This window comes from Herpailurus yagouaroundi, unplaced genomic scaffold (assembly GCF_014898765.1).
Source record: "Herpailurus yagouaroundi ecotype Mexico unplaced genomic scaffold, PumYag 108017, whole genome shotgun sequence".
In the NCBI taxonomy this organism is placed as follows: domain Eukaryota; kingdom Metazoa; phylum Chordata; class Mammalia; order Carnivora; family Felidae; genus Herpailurus; species Herpailurus yagouaroundi.
The window spans coordinates 1-16,166 of record NW_024421655.1 but is presented as its reverse complement, the minus strand read 5'-3'; the positions used below and the strand labels follow the sequence as shown (position 1 = coordinate 16,166).

The 16,166-nt window shown below is 39.6% G+C and overlaps 2 pseudogenes; both read right to left on the bottom strand.

The window, feature by feature from the left end:
- Positions 1–5,425: 5,425 nt before the first annotated feature.
- Positions 5,426–6,792, bottom strand: LOC121026460 (hsc70-interacting protein-like; annotated as a pseudogene).
- A 3,145-nt stretch (positions 6,793–9,937) lies between these two features.
- On the bottom strand, positions 9,938–10,733 carry LOC121026462 (60S ribosomal protein L13-like; annotated as a pseudogene).
- Positions 10,734–16,166: the final 5,433 nt, after the last annotated feature.

Below are 16,166 nucleotides of genomic sequence, written 5' to 3'. Positions count from 1 at the left end.
CCTACTCCAGTATGACCTCATTTTAACTAATTATATATTCAATGACCCTATTTCCAAATAAAGTCACATTCTGAGGTACTGGGAATTAGAACTTCAACATGCAAATTTAAGAGGAATACAATTCAATCCTAATACCTAACCTATGGACTTTCACTCTAAATGGAGGCAGGTGACATTTAAATAAATTACAAAAAAGTATAATAAATGGTATACCACTGCATAGATCAGGTAGTGGGTGAGCACATAACCATGGTAAGGAGCCCAGATTTTATCCAAAGGAAAAGTCCATTTTAAGGACTTTTTAAATGGAATTTCAACATAATGAAAGTTGACTTTTGGAAAGATCTTGCTTCCCTGTGGAAAATGTATCGTAGGGACAAGCAGACAAAAGTTGAAGGTAGTCCAGTTTAGCAAAAAAGCAATGAGAATGAGGGAAATGACTGGGTTCAAGAAATATTTAGGGCAGACTCAGTAAAACTTAGTATTTCACTGGAAAAATAGAAGTGAAGGAAAGAGAGGGGGTTAAAGGTGACTTCCATGTTCTGGCTTGAAAAACTGAGCTTTGAAAATCGCAATGTCATTTGCTGAGTAGGGAAATATACAAAGAGCAGGAGAAGCTGATGTGTTCATTGCTGTTCATGTTAGTATTTAAATATTCCATAAAATTCAGATGGGCTTGTTAGTAGCCACAGTAGTCAGTGTTATGGATCTTGATCTCAGGCAAGAAAGATGAACTTGAGATAGAGAGTAAGGTAATTTCATAGGGTGGGTCAGAGTTTTGACAGCAAAATAGATGGTGTATTGGAAAGAGGTCACTAGAAAAGCCCTTAATGAACTTTCTACAGAGTTATTGGCTGGGTTCAGGAACACAGCAAGAGTGAGGAGGTACTCTGGAATGTGCAACAACTGAAAGCTGCTACCACCTCTAGGCTTGAGGGGAAAGAGAAAGGAGAAGCTACTGGAAACTACAAGAGCTATAGCTGTAGGAGAAAGCTGCCTAACAGGAATGGTCTCTGGTACAGCAATGCAACCACTGGTAACCCAGAGCCTGGCAGGGAAGGAGCCAGAAAAATGTTAATATCTTACCTCTCCCTTCCTACTATCTACTTTCCTACTGGTATTTTCCTTGACAAAAGTAAACCACCAACCAAAGAACTGATGATGCACATCGTAAGAAGTCAGTTTCCCACAGCATAGAACAGGGTAGAGAAGAGTGGACAATAGACCTGGAGGAGCAAATGAGGATACCAGCACACGCAGCACACAAATGATTAGGGCCTGGAATTTTGGGAGAGAAATAGATCATCCAGGACGAGATGCAGACAAACAGGCCTAAGATCAAGGTTTGCCAAACACCAAAATGTGTGTATCTAGAAAAAGTAAATAATAATAATAATAAAAAGACTTAAAGAGAGTGATTACAAAAGCAGAGAGTTGGCATTTCATGAAGTAAACAATATTCCAAGAAGGAGAGAGCAGCCAACAATATTAAATGTGGTGGTGATAGAAAATAAAGAATGAAAGGGTATGTGAAATTTCACTTATATGGTCGCCATTTGGGAACTCAGTGGGTAGCTTCTATGAAATGGTAGGGATGGTAGCCATATTGTGCCCACATGAAGAACAAGGAGCATATGAGGAAATGAAGAGAATAAATATAGTTAATTTACTCCTGAAAGGGAGTAGGAAATATGAAAGCATATCCCCCCCTCCCCCCTTTTTTATAAAGGATTGGAGAGATAAGTATGTGTTGCAAATCCTATCAATTTAGCTGATGTGGTCTTGATCTTTTTCTGGGGAGACTGGCCATGCCAGTGTTAGGAAGATGATTTTGCCATTGTTCCTTAGGTAGCTGTGGTCCCTCCAGGGTCGGCTGCTTTGAACAAAACAAAGAGTCAGAAGGCTTGACGAATGGCCACTATTTTAAAAGCTAACATCTGGTTTTCTTTACTGCTCTGGGAATGGACATTGTGTGTGGCTTTTCAGGGAGCGTCCACTGGACTACTAGGTCTGTTTGTTTAATTCAATTGAGATTATTACAGTATTCACTGATGCTAATTTGATAATAGGAAAAAGACTTTCCAGTACTCCCTTTGCTTCCTCTCACCAAGGCATTTGATTATCCCACCTATCTGGGGATTTAAACACGAATCTCTAAAGTGCTAGACTTCCTCAGAAGACCAGATGTTGGAAGAGAGAACCACTGGGCTGTTCTACTTTATCACATTCTTGTGTTACTGTGACATATGGTGTGAAGCAAATATTAGTGCATGGAAATATAAAACATCAGGATGCATCTGAGTTATTTCTCCCTAGTTACATTTGATCTGTGAATGCCGGAAACACTCCATTTCATAGCCATATTTATCATTCAAAGTAAATCATGCATTTGGGGGGCATAAAATGAGATGCTTTAGAATGCATGCAATTACCAACTATTGCATATTTCTCCAAAGAAAGATTTGAATTATATGGTCAGTAAAAAGGGTTGCGGCTTTAAAATGTGGCAAAGAGAAGCTGAGGTGAACAATACATTATAATAGGTTAATATTAAGCAAATGTTATTTTCCCTTCCCTTCAGTCCCAGAAATCAATTCCTTTAACAGTTGCCTTATGGAGTATTTTTGTTTGTTTTGTTTACTTTGTTTTGTTTTTATTATACAGTCATTCTTGAAATTTAGTATCTGTAAATCAGACTTTTATAGATCAACTAATAGTTTTCAAGAGATTTCCATTGCATTTTCAGAGTACACTTGGCTCTGAGACATATTAAAAATTACTTTTAAAATAATTTGCTAGTGGGACAGGGTATCAAGAGAAAAAATCAAGAGTGAGTATTAGAGAAGCTGTGAATAAATGCTAAATCTAGTGTTAGAGATAAAAGGAAATTCCAGGAGAAAATTTAAGGTCAGCTTAGTTTCAGGAGGTTAAACAGACAATGTCAAGAATCCTGAGGGTCCAAATTAGGAATCAGCAGAAGCACTGAGGTTGCAGCAGTAAAGATGTCTTAAGGAAGAAATCCCCAACTGTTTATCCTTGTTTTCCTGTCTTAGTTCTCCTTCCTTTACCCTCTGACTTGCACTACAAAAACATACAGTGGAGGTTAGGATGAGGATTTTTAAATTTATTTAAAAAATTGCCTTGAAAAATAAAGTCAAATGAATACTATCCTAAGCTCCTTATTGCTTGTCAATATAAAGAACAGACTAGGGAGTACTTACAGTTTAATTTTTAGAAACTACTTTAAAAATTATTGCCTTAAGAACCTTAAGTGGCTATCCTTCCCTTGGAAGAACTTTCTAATTTTATACATTTATATATTCTCTCCTGCTACCTCCCCACCTCTTTCCTCCACCTCTATCCCCCAAAAAGCCCAACAAAGATATGTCATTTCTTTTAATAGACCTGATTATATACATTCCATCTGGAAATCACTTCTTTGCTTTCTAAGATACCAACCCATCTTGTAATCAAGCAAACTGATGCTAATGTTTGTTTGTTTGTTTGTTTAATACAGTGACTTCACATTTGCAATGAAATATTGGGTAAGATAAGAGTCTCAGCTTTCTTAGAGTCAATAAAGCTTAGAGTCTCAGCTTTACTTTTTTTGGTAAGGTCCAAATTACTCCTGCTCACCAGATAGGGAAGCCCATATGCAGTCATTTCTTTTGCTTTTCTTTCTGCCCTCCCCAACCTTCTGTCCTCATGATAGTTTGCTATACATATTTACATCTTGTTTCAAGATTTATGTCTTCTGCAATGAATCTGCCTCTACTCCTCCTGGAAGACTTATGCTTTCCTTCCTATGTGTTCCCATAGCATGTTTTTATTAAAGCATTAAAGCACATTTCACATTGTACTGTCATTTTATCTCCACCCTTCCCAAAACACAATGTCCTTTAAATCAAAGCTCTATGTTATTCTTGCCCATATTCCTAAAATTTGGTACAGTATACAGCATATAAAAATAACAACAATGCTGGGGCGCCTGGGTGGCGCAGTCGGTTAAGCGTCCGACTTCAACCAGGTCACGATCTCACAGTCCGTGAGTTCGAGCCCCACGTCGGGCTCTGGGCTGATGGCTCAGAGCCTGGAGCCTGTTTCCGATTCTGTGTCTCCCTCTCTCTCTGCCCCTCGCCCGTTCATGCTCTGTCTCTCTCTGTCCCAAAAATAAATAAACGTTGAAAAAAAAAATTAAAAAAAAAATAACAACAATGCTAACAAGGAGATACAGAAACAGAAAAAAAAATAATGACAGTAGGGGTGCCTGGGTGGTTCAGTCGGTTAAGCATCTGACTTTGGCTCAGGTCATGATCTCACGGTTCATGAGTTTGAGCCCCACATCGGGCTCTGTGCTGGCAGCTCGGAGCCTGGAGCCTGCTTCAGATCCTGTGTCTCCCTCTCTCTCTCCCCCTACCCACTCACTCTCTGTCTCTCTCTCAAAAGTAAATAAACATTTAAAAAAAATTTTTTAAATAATGACAGTAATACCAACTAAAAGACAATACTTACTAAGGTTTTATAGTCCAAAGTTTGTCTTGGTCACTTACATGTTAAAATTATTTCTTGTTTGAAAGAAACAGAAAATCTCAAAATAATGAATTAAGAATGAAAGAAGTCTACTTTTTTCCTCACAGTCAAGAAGTTCAGAGGCTAGACATAATATGTCACTCTGTGGTAGCAAAACCCCAGGCTCTTTGTATCTTATGATCCTCCATAGTAGAATTCTATTCTGAAGGTCATCTCATGCTTCAAGATGGATGTTAGAGCTTCTGGAGATCCGGCCATCATGCCTGAATTGCTGTCAGCCAAGAAAGAGAAGGGGGACAAACTCCTCCTCTTCACCTACTTTTTTTAAGATCTCTTCTCAGAAGTTTCATGTGGAACTTTGCTTATGCCATATTGGCTGAAACTAGTCACATGAGCATTCCTAACTGAAAGGCATGGTGGGAAATGGAGTCTTTTTTGTGTGCAAATGATGTGAAATGTTCATTTTCTATATCAGACAAGAACACAGCTAAGTAATCCAACTCTACTGCAGCACTATAAAAACCATCCCTTAACCACAGTGCAATATTTCAATGCATCTCTACAAGGATGCATGCCCTATAAAAGGAGTAAGGTTTCTGCTGCCTTGTCAAGTACTTCTGGTCCTTACCCAGGTCCTACTGCAATACTGGTGGTCCCAGTGATTTTATCAAATAAATCATGTTTTAAAAATAAAGCATTTAAAAAGAAGTCAAAATGCCTCAGTAACCAACTTAAACTCTATGTGTTTAAATGTGAGATTTGCCCCCTGCTAATAAACCTTTATTTCACTCAGACTAAGCAATACATCTCCCATGATGAAATATCTTCCTTGCCCAATTAAGCCAAAGAGGGAAAAAAAAAAAAAAAAAACTGAAATGATTAGTAAGGAAAAATGTAGGGATTAACACACCCTCTTAAATGGTTTTCAAATATTTTTAAGACTTAAGAAGTGTTTAAAGTTTGTGATTCCTAGTAGGAAAATATTATCTGAATGAATACCCCAATGGGAAACCACTGTAAAATGTCTCAGTTGCATATTGGGCAGAGGGGTAGGGATTATCTTCACAGCACCCCAGCTTTCTCCATGAGAAGGCCAGAGGTACACTGGTTTGTGTTATTGTGACGTCCATTAGGTGATCTAAGTTGCTTATCCTTCAGCAAGGGCTTTATTTGTCAGAAGGGCATTATGCTTGACCTCCAAATTTGGCTGACAATTTACTGATGAGATTCATAACCTTTGGGTTGCTCTGATATTTTTATATATTTGCTGGGTTCTGGGCCACATGCTGGAAGGCCATGATAACTTCTGGATCCTGCAGTCCTGCAAGAACCTCTGGATCACTAAGAATTTCACTGAGCCCAGGCATTCCTGACATTCCAGGCTTGCCCCCTGTCATTCCAGGCATCCCCCCAGGAAAGCCACCTGGGAAAGAGCCATCCTGAGCTCCTGATAGTCCTCTGGTTTCTTCTTTCCTCTAGGCTCTCTCATGTTCTTTCCAAGCCTTCTTAACCCTTTCTACTTTTTCTTTGATCTCTCACTTTTCATATTTTCTCTCCTACTTTCTCTGATGTCCAGCAGTTTTCTGGTCCTCGGTTGAATTTCTCTCCTCATTACACTAGCATCTTCATCATAATCCAGTTTACAAGCAAGGGCAAGATCATGTGCTGCTTCTTCCCAATGGCCTAGAAGTCTGTATGCTTTCCCTTGTTGCTTGTAAGGTTGAGCTGAATCAGGATTTATTTCTATAGCTCTGTCACAGTCTTGGGTGGCAGTATTTATTTGGCTTCTGTAATTTGATGAAGACACTGGCTCTCTTGGCATACAGAGTGCCCAAGCAAGCATTCAGCTTAATAGCATCTGTGAACAAGTCAATGGCTTTCTGTAGTTCACCATCACTTAGGGCATCATTGGCAGCTACATTTTTATCATTTGCCATATCCATCATTTCCTCAGTCATCTCTACATTTTCATCTCCCATTTGTTGAGGGGCATAAGTATCTGGTTCAATCACACTTCACTGTAAACTTCTAGACCACTTTCCTCACTTTATGATTCGTCTGTCTTTGTTTTCCTCCTCCTTCTTACTGTTTTTTCTTCTTTGATATTGTCTTCTGATTTAGTTTTATAAATAGCAGGTGGTATTTTACCCCCATGCTCTCCACCCACTCGTGCAGGAAGTGCATTTCCTCAGTGTGCAGAATACTCAGATCCTGCCTGCACATTTTCACCAAGGCCCGAAGCTTGTTCACTGTGGGGTCCATGGTCCAGAGGCAACATGAGGTGGTGGGTGCAACAGTGGTTGCAGTCTGATTCCAGGCATGGGACTAGTTCAGAGTGACTGAAACCATATGACTAAATAAAAATTGGGGATTCTATTAGGAAAGAAGGAAAGAAGAATTGACATTAGAAGATAATTAGCAGTCTTTGGCATATGTGTATTATCAAATTTAACCCAACCTTATAAGTACTAACCTTAGGGTACTGTTATTACTACCATTCATTTATTTGACAAATATGATTGTGCATTACTGTACATTAGATATATTTCTAGGGCTTTGGGATTTGGCAGGACACAAAGCATGCAAGCCCTGTCCCCTTGGAGGTTTTATTCTAGTTGGTAAGGGAGACATCAAACAAATACACATATAATATGCTAAACAGTGATAAGGGTAGTGAAGAAATGTTAATCAGGGTAGGAGAATAGTGTATAATGTTTAATTTTAATGGTGTGACCCTGAAAGGACTTTGAAGAGGTGACTTCTGAGCAAGGATCTGAATGGAGCCATATAAACATCTGGGAGAGGAGGTTTCCAGGCAAAAGGAACAAAAACACCTTCAGTTGATGGGTACCTGAGTGACTCAATCAGTTAAGCATCTGGCTTCAGCTTAGGTCATAATCACGTGGTCTGTGAGTCCTAGCCCCGCATCGGGCTCTGCTCACTGGTTCAGAGTCTGTGTCTCCCTCTCTCAAAAACAAATAAACATTAAGAAACATTAAAAAAAAAAAACACACCTATAGTTGGAAATTAGGAAGTTAATAAAAATGCTGGTGAATATGGAAGTAAAATCAGAGAAAGAGGCAGGGTCAGACTGCAGAGAGTTGTAAACAATAGGAAGTTTGAGTTTTACTTTTGCGTTTGATAGGGCCACTGGAGTTTTGGAGCTGATGAGTAAAATGATTAAATTTAGATCTTAAATAAACGATTTTGTTTGTTGCATAAATTACAGACTCAGAGTGTATGTAGGACCAGTGGGATAGAAGGCAGAGTGAAAGAAGAAAGCAAAAAGACTATTTTAAGAGTGTAGGTGAGAGATGATGATGGTTTGGATGAGGATGGCAACAATGTTGAATGTGATAAATGATAAGAGGCAGGGTATACTCTGAAAGTGGAGTTGATGGATCAAATGTGGTAAGAATGAAAAACGTTAAGGATTGTAGGTTTTTATAATGCTTAATTTTATGCATCAAGTTAGCTGGAGCATGGTGCCCAGCTTTTGGAATTGGTTCTCTAATCTTACTAAATCAAAGGCACTGATGACTACTCCATTAGTAAACAGAGCATGGATACTCTGTGGTGTGATGTGACAATAGAGGTTCATGAAGTATTGCCATTGGATACTCCTAATCAAACTCTTAGACAAGTTTCTGAGTGACCATGTTTTTAATATTTTAGAACATTTTAATCAAAATAATGAGTATGAGATTGGCTAGTTGCTCCTAATTGCACTGGACAAAGTGAGGAAATAAAAGGATGAGGAAATGAAAGGAAATAAAAGGATAAAAAATTCCCAGATCATGTGCTGCATAAATGAGCTAAAAGTATCTCTGTCTGTCCTGAAAGAAACCCTTATCACCTGTAGCCAAAGAGCTGAGATTGCTGAAAACTAAACTCAGAGTCTCATCCCGCAAGTGGTTGAATTACAATGCAAATTGAATTTTCAACCTCACAGGGTGTCTGCTATTAAAGTGAGGGCATAGATTGGGAAGGAATGAGATCCTGAAAATTTGATTGGGGACATATGGGAAGATCCTGGTAAAGCTGGGGACATTGAACCCTTAAACTCCCATGAGTCTTCTTTGCCAGTAGAAGCAACCACTCCATCCTTATCTGAGGAGATTAACCCTCCTCTGCCTGAAAAAATTGTAATGGCCTCCCCTAAGGTAGTTGCCTTACAAGACACTGCTGATTCTCCTCAGAACCTACCCCCACCACTCCTCTTTGCTTCTAGATTTATCACTGGACTCAAGTTCCTGTAGGCCCCTAATGGTGAGGTACAAAGTGTAACCCATAAATAGGTGGAGTACACTCCACAAGAACTACTTGATTTTTCCAATTTATATAAAGAGAAATCCAAGAAATGTGGGTAGGAGTAAATATTAAAGGTGTGGCATAGTGGTAGAAAGACCATAAAATTGGATCAGGCAGAATTTATTTAGGCCCACTAAGCAGAGATCTGGATTTAATGCTGCAACTTAGAGGGTTGGAAAAAGCTCTAACTGGTTGGTTGGTTGGCTACCTGAAACACAAACCAACAGGTGACTGACACTAAATGAACTGAAATGCCAGAACTGCCTTGATAAAGTAGAAAGGAGGAGATTCAAAAGCTTAGGGAGACTGGAATGTTAGAGTGGATTTATCATTTAAGATATGCTCATCCACCCTAGGAGGGTACAAAGGACATAGTTTTCACTATGACCATGAACAACAAGTTTGTGAGGGGAGCCCCAAGATTGTTGAGGAGCTCTGTGATTTTTTTTTTTGCTAATATTTATTTTTGAGAGAGAGAGAGAGACAGAGTGTGAGTGGTAGAGGCAGAGAGAGAGAGAAAGAGAGAGAGGCAGAATTTGAAGCAGGCTCCAAGCTGTCAGCACAGAGCCTGACGTGCGGCTCGAACTTAAGAACTGTGAGACCATGACCTGAGCTGAAATCAGATGCCTAACTTACTGAGCCACCCAGGTGCCCCTGATGTTCTAAGTCAGAAATTATAGTGGGAACATCTGTCACTGAATTGGAAAACCTAAATGCAATGGAAGTAATTGAATCCCAAGATGTCAGAGGCCAAGTGGTGCTATTTAATCACCAAAGGCAAGGTGGGCATGGTTACTATAATGGACAGCAGAATCAAAGCAGCAGTCAGAATATTATGACTTTCAGAGACCTACAGTATTGGCTAGTTGATCATGGTATTTCTAGGAGTAAAACACATGGTAAGTCTACTAAATTCTTACTTGATTTGTATAAGCAGAGAGATCTAGGTCACAGGAACAAGAGACAAATTTGAATTATAAAAGCAGAATCACAGACCCATAATTCCTAAACTCGAGCCAGTTTATAGAGACTAAGAACCCCTTGAATTGAAGGAAAGAGAGGACAGTTCCCCTTGTGGAAGGACCTCACCACACTGTCACAAATGTATACTGTTAATATTTCTCTCAGTGTATTCCAAAGGGATATATGGCCTTTTATCAAGGTGACTATGTAGTGAGGAAAATAAAATAATGCCCTTTTTTTCCACAACTTGTCTGTGGCACTTTTTCTTTTCAACATCCTGTTCTGTAGCTTCCTTGGTCTTTTTTGCCTGAATGCCAAAGAGCCTGGCATTGGCATGGGTCATGCTAACACTGGCAAAGGTCTTGAAGTTCTTCTCCTTTATTATGACTCTGGCTTTCTCCTTCTTATAGGCATTCCCTATAGGCATGACCAGTCTTGTCAGCTGGGTAGCCAATCTGAGTTCTTCAGAAGACTTGTCTTCTTTCTTGGAGGCTGAGGGCTTCCTGGGGGGAGAGGATGAGCTTGGAGTGGTATTCCTTCAGCTGCTGCACATTGGCCTGCAGAGGTTTAGTGGACTTGTTCCACCTTCTTGGATCTACTGATCCCAATGGCCTGTGCCACCTTCTTGTGAATCCCAGCCACCCTTCCACCCTTTAACTCTTCCAAGCTGAAGCCCCTGCCAGCTTGCACTTTGGTGTGATACCTCACCATAGGGCACCTCACAGTGGGCTGGATGGGCCCACATGCAGGGCATTGGGCATTGTGGCATGCCTTGGCTTCTCAGGTCTTGTATTTGTGGATCTTCTGCACCAACTGGTTGAACCACATGGCCAAGTGCCCTGGCCTGTCCTTGTGGAAGTCACGCTTCAGGATCATGTCATTCTGAATGGGTGCCATGGTTGCTGCCTATGGGCCTCCTACAAGGGAGAACTAAAAATAGTGACCGTTTAAGATTATTGGACACAAGCTCTGCATTGACACCAAAAATATTACATATACATAATATTTAATAAATATGTATGAATATATATAATAAACATAAATAATATATATAATATATTTGTGTTTTTCCCTTTTCTCTCTTTATCATATCACATAAGATGTACAGATTTTACATTACAGTATTTAAGTACAAGATATAAAGAAGAAAAGTGAATGTCACCTAAGGACTTTGCATCCTTTTCTAGGAAAACTATGAGTGTGTTTTGGTTGTACATAGGATATCTCTATCATGTTAAGCAGAAGTATGACCTTATAGCCTTTGTTTGGAGATTAAAGGTGATTTAAGAAGGTGCATATGGACGTCAAGTTGATAAGGGGTGGACAGTGATGGTTAATTTTATGTCAGCTTGACTAGATGCTGATGTGAAGATACTTTTTAAATTAACATTTAAATTTAAGTTTCATTTAGATAAATATTAACATGATTAATGTGATTAACATTTAAATCAATAGACTCTGAGTAAAGTAGATTACCCTTCATAATGTGAGGCAGTACCCTTTAATCGTTGAAGGCCTTAAGTGCAAAGACTATGGTTCCCCAAGGAAGAAGGAATTCTGCTTCCTGACTGTGTTTGGACTTACGCTGCAACCTCAACTCCTCCCCAAGTTTCTAGCCTGTTGGCCTTCCCTACAGATTTCAGGCTAGCTATCCCTCAACAATTGCCTGAGCTAATAATTCTTTAAAAGACATCTCTCTTTCTACATGTTTACACATCTAATTGGTTCTGCCTTATGGAGAACCCTGACTAACACAGTTTTGATCTGAGCAGATAGGTGAATTGTAACATTGATGAAGATGAAACAGGCAGAGAACTGACTTGTGGTAGGGAGGGGAGAGAGCAAATGGAGAGGAGCATGAGTGTTATATTAGACATGCTAATTTTGAGAACCTTATTAGACAACCACGTGGAGATGTTGAGTAAGCAATTGGTAAATGAGTTTAATGCTCAGGGGATATGTCAGAACTAGAAATCTAAAACTGGGAGCCATCAGCATATAGAAGATGTTTAAAACACTGGAACTAATGAGCTCATCTATAGAGAGAATGTTGATAGAGAATGGAAGAGAGCTGACGACTAAGCCCCGAGGAAGTCCAATATTTAGAGGTCAGGAAGAAGGAGAACCAAGCATAAGGAACTAAAAAAGAACAGCCAAGAGTGCAAGTACAAGAAAACCCAGGAGATTATAGTGATCTAGAAGATAAATAAAGAAGGTGTCTTAAGAACAGGCGATTCATCAACTGTGTCAGATGCTGCCAAGAATTGGGAATTGTTCATTGGGTTTGGCATTGTGGAGGTCCACAGTGACCCTGAGAAGTGGAATATCAGTAAATGGTAGGGGCAAAGCCTGATTGAGATGGGATGCTTCCACTGCCCCACATGGCATTTCACATGTTTTTCTAATCTTCAATACTCTATTCATATTATATATCCAGATGATGGCTTCAACTTCTATTTCACTGGGAGGAAGATTCAAAGCAATCAGACGAAATCTATGGTATTTCCCCATTATCAAATCTTGTCATCTGTTGCATTTTTATGCAAATATTCATCTTCCCTGCTCCTATTTAACTCCTTGCTTTAATTTAATATCAACCTCCCAGGATGCACTCAATCTCATCCCCTCTTGCCTATTCTATGACTTTCCAATTACAATTGTACTTTCTGTTCTGCATCCTTTTTCTCTCTTTGCTGCATTGCTAACCTCACAATACAAAATACAGAAATTTCTCCCATTAAAAAAAAAATCCTCCCTGGCCTTTGTCATGGAAAAGATATATGGCTCCTGGGTACAGTGTAATGTGTTATGGCCTTCTTATTCTACACTGTGCTAGAACTTGTCCAGTAATGCATAAAGATCTAAGCAAGTATCCACACATTCAATGTTCAGTAATTTGAAAATATTAACAGTGAAAAGCTGAAATTAAAATTTTCTAAGTGGATTCTTTTGGGTTTTCACACCAACTAGTAGTCAATACAAACACCCCCCTCTGCTTTCACACCAATCTTTCTTTGCTCTTAAATCCCACAAAACCCTACAGCACTGCCCCCATTTCTGTGCTCATTTTTATAGCAAAACTCCTTAGAAAGTTGTCCACTCTTGCTCTCTTTACTTCCCTAATAGCTATTTTCTCTTCAACTCATTCCAGTCAGACTTTGCCCCTACCATTTACTAATATTCCACTTCTCAGGGTCACTGTGGACCTACATTATGCCAAACCCAATGAACAATTCCCAATTCTTGGCAACATCTGACACAGTTGATTAATCCCCAGTTCCTAAGACACCTTCTTTATTTATTGTCTAGATCACTGTACTCTCCTTGTACTTGTGGCTGCTTTTTTTTTCTTCAGTTCCTTTTGTTTGATTCTCCTTCTTCCTGACTTCTAAATATTGGACCTCCTCGGAGCTCAATCATCAGCTCTCTTCTGTTCTCTATCAACATTCTCTCTATTGTTGAGCTCATTAGTCCCAATGTCTTAAACATCTTCTATATGCTGGTGTCCCTAGGGAAGCACAGAATGATTGTTGGACTGTGCTGAGTCCTGCTTGAGGTTTGCCATCACAAATTCAGAATGTCCCTGTAAGAATATTGAATGTTTTTCTTCAGCCATACTGAGATGCTATGGAGTAGCTGCAAAGTGGTCAAGAACCAGGTTTAAACAGAGTTAGAGTTTGTCATGCAAAAGTTACATGGATGGTGGTAGGCAAAATTTTAAAGATGACTCTCCAGGATCCTATCCCCTGGTTATTCAATCAGGCATTAATCTAGCTCCTGTTATAAAGGAACTTTGAAGATGTAAGGTTATTAATCAGCTGAATTTAAGATAAGGAGATTATCTTGCATAATCCAGGTGGGCCCAATGTAGACACATGAAACATTAAAAGCAGAGAGGCAGAAGAAGAGATTAGAGATATTCTAAGTATGAGAAAGATTCAATGGAACTTGTTGGCTTTGAAATGTGATGGTCTACATGCAAGGACCAGACAGTGGCCTCTAGGGGCTAAGGGTGGCTCCCAGCCAACAGCCTGCAAAGAAATGGGACCTCAGTCCTACAATTGTATGGAATTGTTTGGCCAACATCTGAATGAGCTTAGAAGTGGATAATTCCTCAGAGTCTCCAGGTAAGAACCCACAAGACATTGACCTATAGAACTGTGAAATAAACAAATGAGTGGTGTTTCAAACCACTGTGTTTGCATAGGAAATAAAGGTCAAGTCATTGATGGACTATGAAAAGGATTGGTCATTAGTAGTAGACTGTAGAATCCTACCTACATAGCAAGGTAAGGAGGAAGAAGAAGGAAGAGAGGAATGTTGAAAAAAAGTGGATTAAAATTCTTGATGAACTAAAGAATTATTGGAACCAGTGCTAAGCTGAAAAGATAGGATCCAAAATATGGCTGTAAAAGTGCATGGTAGAGGTGGGATAAAAGACAAGACTTTTAGAAGAGGGAAGGACAATTTATTGTTAGAGGCCAGGATAATGGGTGGATTATCTGTACATGTGGTAAAACCAGATAACATAGTGACTGATACAGTAGCAGAGAAAAACTTATTGACTGAGGCAGGTGCTAAAGTCCCAAGCAAATGGTAAGGAAAAAGCATGGTATCCATGGATGATTGTGTTGTGTAGTGATGGCAGGCAATATAGTCTTATGGCATTTGCTTTGAAGAATATTGGATTTGGGGATGTGAGAAAAGAAATGATTTAGACACAGTAAGAAAAATCAAGAAAGATGATTATCCTACCACAAAGCCCTTCACCACATGGGGTGATGTGGTAAAAAACAAAACAAAACAAAATAAAACAAACAAACAAACAGAAACAAGAGAAACGAAGAAACAGCTACTGCAGAGAAGAGCTTTAGGAAACCATTTCCCCTTAAAGAAGGTGAGGAGATTGCTTAGAAAAGAAGTTTTTGTTTGTTTGTTTTTGTTTTTGCCCTTATGATGCCCATGAATTCCAAAAGGACGAGTGGAAGAGTTTGGTGCTCTGCTGGGGCAAGGGTGATGGTGGTAGTTGTAGACGAGAGCTTGCATTAGATTCAGGGTTATATAAAAACATAAGGGAATAGGAATTCTTGTAAAAGATATCATATAAGTCTTGGACCTCTTGTGGAGATAAAATGTATGGCAATTTTGGAGAAGGTAGGCCATTAATTCTAATTTTACCTTCCTTCTTGGGATTGATTTTTTAAGGCATTGGGGCTGAGCTGATGGTATTGCAGGGGTAGAAATTAGTGCTCTTATTAGGTACATGAGAAGTTCTCTGGACTTTCCTTAAATCCTGATGCTTTACATTTAATAAAACTGAGGCAAAGAGAGATTGAGTAAATCTTCCTAATTTGTCAGCAAGCAAGTGGGAGAGCTAGGATGCAAAGTCAAGCAATTGGATTCCAGAGCAGAGTTCTCTTGTGCTAGAGGCACTCAGAAATGCTTGTTGACTAAACAAATGGTTGCAGAGAAACCTGTTATTTGGGAAAATGCCCTCCCTCTGGGGTGATGTCAGTTTGCTAAGGACCCAATACTAGTGAGAGGCAGAGCTGGGCATAATGGGCTTCCAAGACCACACCATCATAATGCCATGTTTTTCTATCTTATGCTTCTCTTAGAACATTGTTTTAGAAACCCAGTCACTATGCTGTGAGGAAGCCCAGTCTGCATGGAGAGAAAAGGAGGCCCACAGGCCCTCCGACAGTCATTGTATAAATTGTATAAATAACACTAACTTGCCAGCCATGGGAATGAGTCATCTTGGATATGGATCCTTAGCCCTAAATTGTGCTCCCCAAATGATGCCACAGGGGACAGACATAAGCCTTCCCTTTTGAGTCTTGCCCAAATTGCATATTTATGAGCAACATAAATAATAATTGTTATTTTAAGCCACAAAATTCAGGAGTTTGTAAGGCAACAATAAATAACTAGAACACTTGTCCACCGAACTACCTGATGTCCCTGAGCTTTTGCTTCCCCAGCTGTAAAATAAGGATCAGATCAACAGACCAGAGTGTTGCCCCACAGATTCACAAAATGGAAATATACATATTGTGGCACAAGTAGGTACTCAATAAAAGTTGCCTTTCTCCTCATGCCCTCTGTAGCTTCCCTCCCAGATTAGACAATGCAGCCAGAAATGTTTTGTATGTATATAAGTAGGCAAAAAAGCTGAGATCAGAGGGGCACCTGGGTGGCTCAGTTGGTTAAGTGTCCAACTTCAGCTCAGGTCATGATCTCACAGTTCATGAGTTCAAGCCCTGCATCGGGCTCTGTGCTAACAGCTCAGAGCCTGGAGCTTGCCTTGGATATTCTCTCTCTCTCTCTCTCTCTCTCTCTCTCTCTCTCTCTCTCTCTCT